The sequence below is a fragment of the Micropterus salmoides genome, unplaced genomic scaffold (genome assembly GCF_014851395.1).
Source record: "Micropterus salmoides isolate LMB-PRFRI ecotype aquatic unplaced genomic scaffold, ASM1485139v1 Ms_hic_scaffold_8, whole genome shotgun sequence".
NCBI lineage: Eukaryota > Metazoa > Chordata > Actinopteri > Centrarchiformes > Centrarchidae > Micropterus > Micropterus salmoides.
Window position 1 is genome coordinate 1,888,894 of NW_024044570.1, and position 10,681 is coordinate 1,899,574.

Sequence of the window (10,681 nt, forward strand, 5' to 3'; positions counted from 1 at the left end):
TCAGCCTCGCTCGTCTTCTCTCCCTGTTCCCTGCCGTTTTGGTTTTGTATTTCTGTTGGACAGCCTTGTTTTGACTCAGTCTATCAAGCCATTCTGTTTGTAAGTGTGCTCGCTTTTTTGTTATATTATAACCACTGAACCATACCTGCTCCGCTCTGTGTCCTGCTTTTGGGTCCTCCAACCTGCTCCACCCTGCTCCATACCACCGATCGTGACAGCTTGTTTTGACAGGAGTCTGTGTGTTTTCTAGTTTAGTCTCCTGTTCAGGGAACACATGAGGTGGCATTTTTTCATAGACTCTGATCGATGCTTTCGTATTCGCTACCCTGATATCTTAAATAAAGATGGCATAATATAGTATTTCAACATGCTCCCCATCTCCGTACAGTACACATGAAGTGAGAAGTGGTGCAATATAAAATGATTCTGTGGTGGGAGCATTATTTGCCACCCCTGAAATTATTTATAACATAATCAAAAACAGAAGATAACTTTATGGGATTGGAAAAGGGAACACATGAGGTAGCATTTAGGAGAGAGTGACTCGATAGTCGATCGTTTTGCACTATATGGTAGCACACATTGTCAGAACACCGGTCCTCTCCTCTGCCCTCCCCATATCAGGTTCTCTGGGCGCTACGTGACGCTCACCTGTTCCCGTTCTCGCCTGCCTGCTAATCTTGAGAAGAGAAGCTCGGGTTCCTTTCAAGCAATCATGCGCTGAATGTAGCTTGTCAATGTCACTTTTAGTGAACCGACCAATCACGCCGGGATGGGCGGGACAGATAGGTGACGTTTACGCTGGGGACATGTCAGAATCCGAATTTCTCCGTCATTTTTGAAAACTTTAAAAAAAAATGTTCTGGGAAAAACGGCAACGAGAAATGTTCAATGTTAAATGAAACAATGCACAATAAGAAACATGCAATGCTATTGAAATATAGAAGAAACAAATGTGCATTGTCCAAAAGCTGATTACTGAGTTTACTTTCCATTATATTTTGAATAGCCACCTGCTCCATAAATTGGTGCCGAAATGTCTTCAGAAACAGGAAATTAAGAGTTCAATGCTCAAAGTCTTCTGGGGGATCCCCCCCACTGATATTCCAGCATCGAATATTTATTCAAAATATTAATATCTTCTTGTTCTTGTGACCCAGCGGTGTCATCACACCCCTAATCTGAGCCTTCTTTATTAATCTCTGCTGGTAACATTAGTTGGCTATACTAGAGACCCCCACGAAGCTCAGATTATGACTCGAACCCTATTCCTAATAAAAATAACTGGTTATTTGACTAATTTAGACAGTTTGCAGGTCACACGGTCAGACGTTGCTATTGATGACTAAATTAAAAGTTGACCCACTTACGAACCGAAAATGAACTCCAAAGATGTCCAAGACTGGAACCATTCCCATCCCTTGTAAAGATTTGACCTCCTTATCTTCATGTGGCGTTCACACACACGGCGCTTGAATGCTGGAGTTAACAGGCTTATAATATCACTGGCCCATCATTACTGCACACGTAGAGTTGACTATAATTAGTGTGTTCCATTAAATTAATGTGTTGCTTAGATTTTTTTTATGGCGTGAACAACCATTTTATCCTTTCAGCTGCAACCCCGGTGGTGTTAAATGGATTTGGGAGAAATCTAACAACAATCAAAGCAGTGTTGGGCAGTAACTACATTTCTCAGTAGCTTGGTGGCAACATCGCTGTCTTCTGAATCAAATGGCTTTTCAGTAGCAAAGATCTTTTATTGACAGATTAGCACTGTAGCTTCCACACACGCTAAATTTTCTGAAGTCTGAGATACAGCTACTGATGATCAGTAACTGCCGGCAGAAGTACATCCGTGTGACGGTGACATCACTTACCGAGCCTTGTAGGGGAATGAAGACACACGATTAAGTTTTCTTCCTATTGTGATAGTAGTTTTAAAACCTGGTGTGAGGAGGAAACTTGATGGCTATGTAGTGGCAGAATCTTGCATGGGGACATCGATTCAAGTCAATCCGTCACTCTCTCTCTCTTTCTGAGTCTCTCAATGTCTCTCTCTTCCTTCTTTTGCGAGAGCGTGAGACTATAAAATATAAACAAATCAAAAGTAGCTTAGATGTAGTAACCTACTTTTGCCACGTTGCTGTAGCTTAGCTTGCTACATTTCCCTGGGGGTAGCGTCTGTGTGGTGAAGCTTCATTTAATGTAACTCCAGGGGTGCAGGAGCGACTTTGAACCTGGGAGGGGACGCTGAAGGGTTAGGGGGGGTTCAGGGGCATTTTTTTTTTTTTTTTTTTAGTAAAGCACGTAAATGCTCATTTCTAATGAATTTTGAAAACAGAATGTAGTGTGGCTGAAAGAGGGTCTTTGCAGTGACAGAAGATGGAGAACAGACTGGAGAGGGGAGGTTATGAAAACTCAGGAAGAGACAGAATATAACTAGAACAAAACTCCACTTAATACCTACAATAAAAAAAACATGCTATTACATGTAACCTGCTAGATATAGCTGCCACAGTACACATTTATTCAGTTATCCTAATGTTAATATTTCCTGTGTCTCACTTGGCCCCGACTCTCCCTGCAACACGTTTGTGAACACAGAACTGTCTTCAGTGCACACTCTTATGACATGTTGATGGCCTTTCAAAGTCTTTTTACTACGTGGGTTTTAGAATTTACGGTCTACTAGCTATCCATACAACTTAGAAGCTCTTTCTGCTCCTCCTCCTGTGACCTCTGTCCTCTTCCTTTTAAAATACTGCAGGATGCTCGTCTCTGTGTGACAGTTGTGGCTACTTTTAAACTGTTAATGGACACTTAACAGGTGTTTAGGCCAAGCTCTGGGTCTTTAGAGACCTTTATTCCTGCATTCTTAAGAATGAAAGTACAACTAGGAGGCTTTAAAATACTAAAACTAGAAACCCCTCTTTAAGTAAAGAAATCAACTCAGCTGAGTCATTGAATACAATAAATAAGTAAGTAAATAAATAAATAAGCAAGCCATTTAATCATCAATCTTACCACAAACTGGTGCTTTGACTCTGTTCTGCTATCGTCCTCATCTATTGCCCTATTGCTGTCTGTCTCATGTCCACCATATCAGCGCTAGTACTGGTGCCGCTGCCCAGTAGCGGGTAGAGTACTCAAAATCTTTACTCAAGAAAAAAGTACAATGACTCTACTATATATTTAAATATATTTCATCTGCTGTGCATCAGGTTATTTCTAGGGAATGCAATTTGCTTTGCTTGTTGATCATCTGTAATTTAGCTTTCTCTCTTTAAAACAATTACTTTCCTTTTTTAAATCTCCATGAATGTGTTGACCACTTTCAAATATCAGTTTGCTGCCCAGCCACTATTTTTGCTTGTCTCTTTATTATGGACATGTAGCCAACCAAACCACTTGCTTTGAAATAACACAGGCAGCCCATAAAATCTGATTATTCCTAAAGCAGCTATATAATCTTAACAATGCAAAGAATCATTTACAGTGTTTCCATCCAAATGGAATGCGAATTTTAAGCATACTTTTGAAATGTCGCAAAAAAGAAATTGTATATAAAATAATATGATAATAAACCAGGCTACGGCGAGCGTAGTTACGTCAGTAGATGATGTTACACATGGCTGTAATAAACAAGATGTCTGGGTTCCAAACTCTCCATGTCTCCGCACGTCATGGGAATATCTGGTGTTAGCAAAAGTATCTGAAAAGGACCTTCAAGAGGTGAATGCATTACATTTATCCACACATTTTCTCTCTCTTTGTTTGTCTCAAATTATTATTTGGGGAATAAATAACAGCTGCTAGCTGCCAAGATTACTTTCACCGGCAACATTCTGTTTATGGACTCATCACCTGATATGGCTATAAAACAAATAACCAGTGTGAAAGAACAAAAGAAAGCGATGCTCTTTTCAAAAACAGGATACTGTTAATATATCAGAATCAATCCAGTGATCATCAGACTTCGATGTTACAATGTGTTTCTGCAGAGTGAATACGCTTTTTCTACGACAGCTCATTACGGTTAATGAAGCAAAATGCAGACTACAGACTGGTGAAGTTATGAATGGAAATTAAAAACAGATTACTGGCCCAAAGACAATACCGAGTAAAGAGTGAAAGTAGGCTGGGACGGCAGAAAATTGTTTTCTTCTTATTATGTCTTATACATTGTTTAATCTTTAACCTGTTCCTTGTATTATTATTATTATTATTCTCATCCTGCTAGTCTGTCCACATGTGCAGGGTTTAGGTCTGAGAACCTCTCACCAGGAAACAGATTTCCACGACATAGGCCAGTTTTAAAAAGGAACGTGAAAAAGGTGCCAATGACTTATTTATTTAGCAGATTTGCATTAGGCTACTTGTAACAAGACCCACCCCTGCTACTGGCGTGCTCAGTACTGTCTTCATGTAGGATATAAGTAACAGCAGCACAAAAAAAAGTCCGTAGTCTAATAATGAGGCCCTTTGCTGCACCTGCCTCCAGCAATTTCTTTTTCTCCCTTAACTTAAGCACCACCTTTGCCTTCTGTCGCATGTTTTCTATCAGCTACATGATTTGTTTTGACAAGTCACTCATAGTAAACCGCTATGAGCCAACTCCGAAAAAACATAGATTTTGAAATGTGGCTGGGGGGGACATGTCCCCCCTATGTATAATGGCTCCTACGTGTATGAGTAACTCGTAGCTTAGCTTGCTACATTTTCCAAGTAGCTTGCCCAACACTGGCAGTAAGTAGCGTTCATTTACAACGAGGTAAAGTACAAGTCCTGTGCGCTTCAATTAGTCCCTGTTGTAGGATGATGTTGGTTTGCAAAAGCACAGTGAAACGCCTTTTATTACTTGCAGAAACGAGATGAACACAGGTGGGCGCCAAACCACACAGGAGCACTTTCTCTACAGTTTATGGGGAGATTAGTGTTCCTGTCTAGATCCAATTACACACTGCCCCATACAGACGTTACAGAGGTAACCAACGAAGTGTAAAGTCAAGGGCAACTGGACTTGATTGAAGATACTGGAAGTATCTTACTGGAAGTAGCTTTCCAGTATCTTCAACCAAGTCCAGTTGCCCTTGATTTTAACCTTCGTTAGATAACTATAACCTGGATGACTAAGAATCTTCATAGACACCTTACAGAGGTAACCTGTCATGTCGTTTTCTCAGGTGGAGACTGGAGAGGAAACTGTGTGCTATGGAAATGCAGTCAGGGGTTAGTCCTTTTGTCACTAATGTTATTCAGTTTTTAATTTGCCCATCTTAACACAGATGGTGAGAGGGGGACACTTGGCTGTAACTTATTTATTCATCTTTAATTACTTAGATCTGCTTGCTAATGGCGGCAGCCTCCCCGCTGAGCCTGTGGCCTCCACTTCTAGGCCCAGAGGATCACAAGTGATAATGAAGGAACCGTAATTTAAACAGTGTAGTCAGTGTGATCTTGCCTTGCAGGGGTCCACGATCCATAAATGTTGAAGCACCTGTACCATGTGTTTTACTTGTTTCAGGAGCGAGCAGACAGTGCGCGGTCTCTCCACAAGAGGACTTTGGAACTCAACAATGAACTGCTGATAAAAAAAAAGTGAAAGGAGGTAGAGGTACTGAAATTAGAGTACCAAAAGAAACTGAAACTGAGCTCCTGAAAGGCACCCGCCTTCCGAGAGAGAGAGATCAGAAGGAAGAGAGCCATCTTGGATTCACCATGGATTATAAAGACATGAACAGGTGGCTGCAATCACTGAGATGGGCGTGTCCACACAAACAGGAAGAAAGACCTGAAAACACAGGAGAGAGAGAGCGAGAGAGAGAGAGCGAGAGAGCAAACACCACACAGTCCTAAGGGCCCAGACAGTCAAATGCCAGTGCAGTGATGGTCACCTGCAAAGACATTTGGAGTGAACAATCCTTCCACAAGAACTGCACCAAAATCAGTGTAGCATCAATGTGCATTTGAAAGGTCTCCATGGTGGAAAGAAAGTGGGACACGTGTTGTGTGAATATTTCCATATGAGCTAAAAGGGAATTTTTAATTATCCAGGCTACTGCTACTCCTTAGTGTGCAGGCGACGTACCGGGTGACCAAACAATGAGTATCCCTATTTGTCCTTTAGATAGATAGTGTAGCCTAATTAATTTATTCCCAAAAGGAAAGTTTTGTGCTACAGCGGCCACATGTAGCGCGCACACACACACACACACACACTGAGAAGGGTGTGTGGAAAATATGTAGAATAAAAACAAAGAATATAAACTACAACTCACGGCATTATATTGCTATTAATGTGCAAATTGAATGTTAAGTGTGCATTGCAAATGCCGTGCAAGACTTACCTGAGGCTGTAAAAAGACTTCCGATTCACATTATCGGCTTAATTCTTACCCAGACGTGCAGAGATGTGTGTGCAGTCTACAGCACTGATCACTCAGGGGATCCCTAGGTAAGGAGTAGTCTGCATTCAACAGACAATATTATACATCTTTCCAATCAGAATCTATCTTTAGGGAAAGCTAAAGGGTTTTGCTGGTGTCTTGCCCTCCTGAGACCCTCTCACGATCCGTGCACAGAGCTCCATGTGCTCGTCTATAAACAGTGACATCCTTTTCCCAGAGAAGTGAATGGTCAGTAGTAGGTCCCTGTGGTGTCCCAGTGTATTGGGACTAAAATAAATTATGGGAAGAAAATCAAAGGGTAGCTGGAAGAATGATTCAGGAATAAAACAAATGTTTTATTATGCTCCTAAGGAGCGAGTCTCCACACGGCTGCTGGGCACAGCACACGACCTCCGGCGCGTGTGCCCCCCCACGCCGTCTCCTCCTCTCTCCTTCTCTCTCCACACACCAACTCTAATGCCGCGTTCCAGACCGGTCGGAACTGGGAAATTTCCTAGTTGAATATCCGACTTCCGACCTCAAAGTGTTTCAGGTGCGTGTTGGCGCATGACGCCAAATGTAAACAACAAACATGGCTGACCGTGACAAACTTATGCTTCTTAGGCAAGTCTATGTACAGTTAAACCCTCAGCAGTTCACTGAACGGCCATATTATTAAAAACAAGAATAAATAAGTTTCTCGTCAACTGTGTACCTTATAGCTACAACAGTTGGTAATCCTCAAGTCAGCAAAAGTTGGAGTTTATTCAAATGTTTTCACATTTCTGGGCATTTAACATTTTCCTGAATAACTTTTAGGTAGAGAAGAAGACTTTCACAGATTTTTACTGTAACCAGCTACCTAATAACATTGACAAAATATTTCTACATCAATTTACATGCAGAACAAGTTTTACTATTTGATACTAGTATGTATTATTTAAATTCAATACTTCACTTTGCCTTTTAGTTTATGGTTTACCATTTACAATGAGAGCTGCCATCGTTGTGCGAAATCATTCAGCTGCTACTCGTGAAGTCGGGGTACAATTTTTTTGCTCCAAGTAGGAAATCCGACTCCAAGTGGCGTTCCATGGTACTTTTTCTAGTTGGAGGTCGGAAATTTCCCAGTTCTGTTGCCTGGAATGCAGCATAACCCTCGAATGGAGCTCGGCTCTCCTGATTGCGGCGGAGTGGATTCAGGTGTAGGAGTGACGTCAGCTGACTCAGGTACAGGTTAGAGGAGATACCACACACACACACACACACACACACCTGCTCTGGAGCGGTTACAGTGACGATGTAGGTGAACACTTGAACCAGAGTTGTAGGTCTGACAACCCGGGGTTATTCCTGACGTCGTGTAATCATCAACAATCAAAGCTTTATAAAACCAATTCCTTTCCAATCCTTTTCTCAACTTGTTGTTGTTATTATTCAAAATCATACAGTGAATTGAAGACACAGAATTCTGACCTGTGGTGTTCCCCAAGGCTCCATCTTTGGTCCCAGTGAAGAAGGCGGTTTCAATAATCTTTTATCCCGTCTGTCAGAAATAAAGAAAAAACCTTTTCCAGCTAAATGAAAACAAAGCGGAGATAATTATCTTTGGTCCCCCAAGGTCCATCAGTGTTACAGAAACATCTTGGATCCCTAAATTGTTCCCTTTTCACCTCTCACTTTCTTACGCTCATTTCATCCTTTTCCCTGCTGGACTTTTTCTTTCTTCTCCAGTGCTTCATTCATCATCATCTCTTGTGTTTCATCATGGGGAAGCTCCTAACTCCTGTCTGGAAAAGCTCCTATTCTTTTGCCTCCCCAGCGATTTGCCTGTCTCTTTTTTTGTGGTTGTTTGATTGTGGAACACAGTATTCAAGTTCTCCTGTGAATATGAATCATACTTACAACATCTTGAACATAATAATTTTAAAAGACTTGCTGATGTGTGTGACACAATCTCCAATGGAACGTTTGTAAATGTCTGGTTGGGTCCGTGGGGACAACACATTCCTCGTCTGGCGGATAAAAAAAAAAATGTAGGTGCAAACACACTGAAGCAGCTCATGATCAGACAGCTGATGGATTTATAAAATAATAAAGGTATAGATGCTGCATACATTACGTAAGACAGAGAGCAGACTTTCACCTCACTTTTTTTACTCACATTTGACCTTGGAGTGATTTGTCAACAGGAAAGCTGACTTTTTCAGTCAAGAACCCTTCACGTTCCTGCAGAACTAGACTCTGTACATCATGGCAGTCCTGAGACGAGCTGGTAAAATACATTTCGGTGAATAAAACAAGGCCCAATTGTTACATTTTCAATAATAAGCATGAAAACATTTTAAACTCTCTATATAGGTGAATCTCAATAATGTTCATTGTGAGCACCAGAACCAGACTGAGAAATTAAAGGGTCAGGAAACCTTTGTAGGTGTTTAGAGTTAATCAGCTGATTGAAGAGCTCAGGTCGATGTTTCTGTATTGTATATTCTTTATTCACACAGACACAGTTTACTTTAGGAACAGGATATTTCATTTAGTAATGTTTTAACATAAAAGAAAATAAATCAGTGTAGTATTTGACATCCAAACAGTTTTTTTCCAAAGGTTTGTTATATTTTTAGATTAAATATAACACTCAGACAACAAGGGGAAAAAACACTCAATTAAATGTGCCTGTGTATCTCAGATTACTCTTGCCACAGCAGAAAACAGCTGATAATCAGACACCGAGTGCTATTTAACTGTGAGGTCTATTGAAGGGTAGGAGGAACGCAACAAGGCCGAGCCGACAAGAAGCACGGCGTCACTCAGCCACACTTTGTATTAAAACACAATCACGTTTCAACTTACTGTAGAATCAATAACTTCATACAGTCACAAACGTCACCAGGGTCTGACTGACAGCCTGCGTTAAAAGAGAGAACCGGACCTTCAGTACATTAAGTATGTTTTTAAACCTACTCTGCTGCACCTTTACTATGTTGTAGTTTTTGTATTTGTGTAAAAAAAACAGTAGATAGAATTTTATAAATACAGTACCAGTGAAAGGTTTGGGTACACCTTCCCATTCAATGGTTTCTTTATTTCTATTTTCTATGTTGTAGATTTATACTGAATAAAACTATGAAAGAACACACATGGAATTATGTAGTAAAAATAATGTTTTAGATTCATTAAAGTAGCCACCTTATGCTTTGACAGCTTTGCACACTCTTGACATTCTCTCAATCAGCTTCATGAGGCAGTCAATCTTGCAGAACTAAATTGGAGGAACTGGACTTCACATGATTAGTTCATGACTGTCGTAAACCAGCATGAAGATTAAATGTGAAAATGTCATTTAATTTAGATTTAGGTTTACGGAGTCAGGAGCAGCAGGAAACTGGTGTCCACACTTTACTGAGCAGGCAGCCGTCTGAAAAGGAGCACATTGCTTTTGTTTTAAAGGGCAGGAGCCTCTCAACTTCCTGAATAAAAGCAGTCAAAGAAAAAAAAAAACTAAACATCTATGCTGCTGTGTCTTAGAATGAATATGTATGCACACAGAATGGGTTGTCAGCCTCAGGGCCCCTGGTGTGATGGTTTCATGAGTCTTGAGATGTATAATGGGAGAAAATACATTTCTGGTGATGATCTTTATAAAGCACTTTTCAAACAAAAGTACAAAGTGCTTTACAAAAGATGAACACGGGATAAAAAAAGGGCACATACCACTATAAAGATAAAAACATGTGGACAATGCGAGATACAAATAAAAAATGGTAATCACAAGTAGATAAAACAGATACTATAAACAAGATGCTAAAATAAATAGACATTAAATGACTAAAAATAACCACCGTAAGAAATAACAGGCAACTTGTAGAAAATCAGGATATGCCCTCCGATATAGTGTTTTTTCTATTATTAAGGGATTTAAAAGAAGACGCTGGGCCTTCCCGAAAATAGACCCTCAGCACTTCCACGCCGACACAGAGTGAACTCCCTCACAGCTAAATCGAGCTCCCTAACCAGGCTCCAACACATTCTCATCTCAATGCGTCATAACTGACGCTTTCAGCCAGCGTGACAAAGCGTAAGGATTGTACGCTAAAGGTACCCTTCAGCTACCGTATGAAACGCCCCCGTTTGCTACATTGCAGCAACACAAGGGAGGCTAACCCTACCTGTTAGCTGCAGCTGTAGGGTTAGCTGGTTGACATGCATACATTCAGTGACTTAGGTTTAGGTACTAACATTTCTGATGGTTGTGGTAAGGCTTGGGGCATCAGGGGGCTGTCAACACC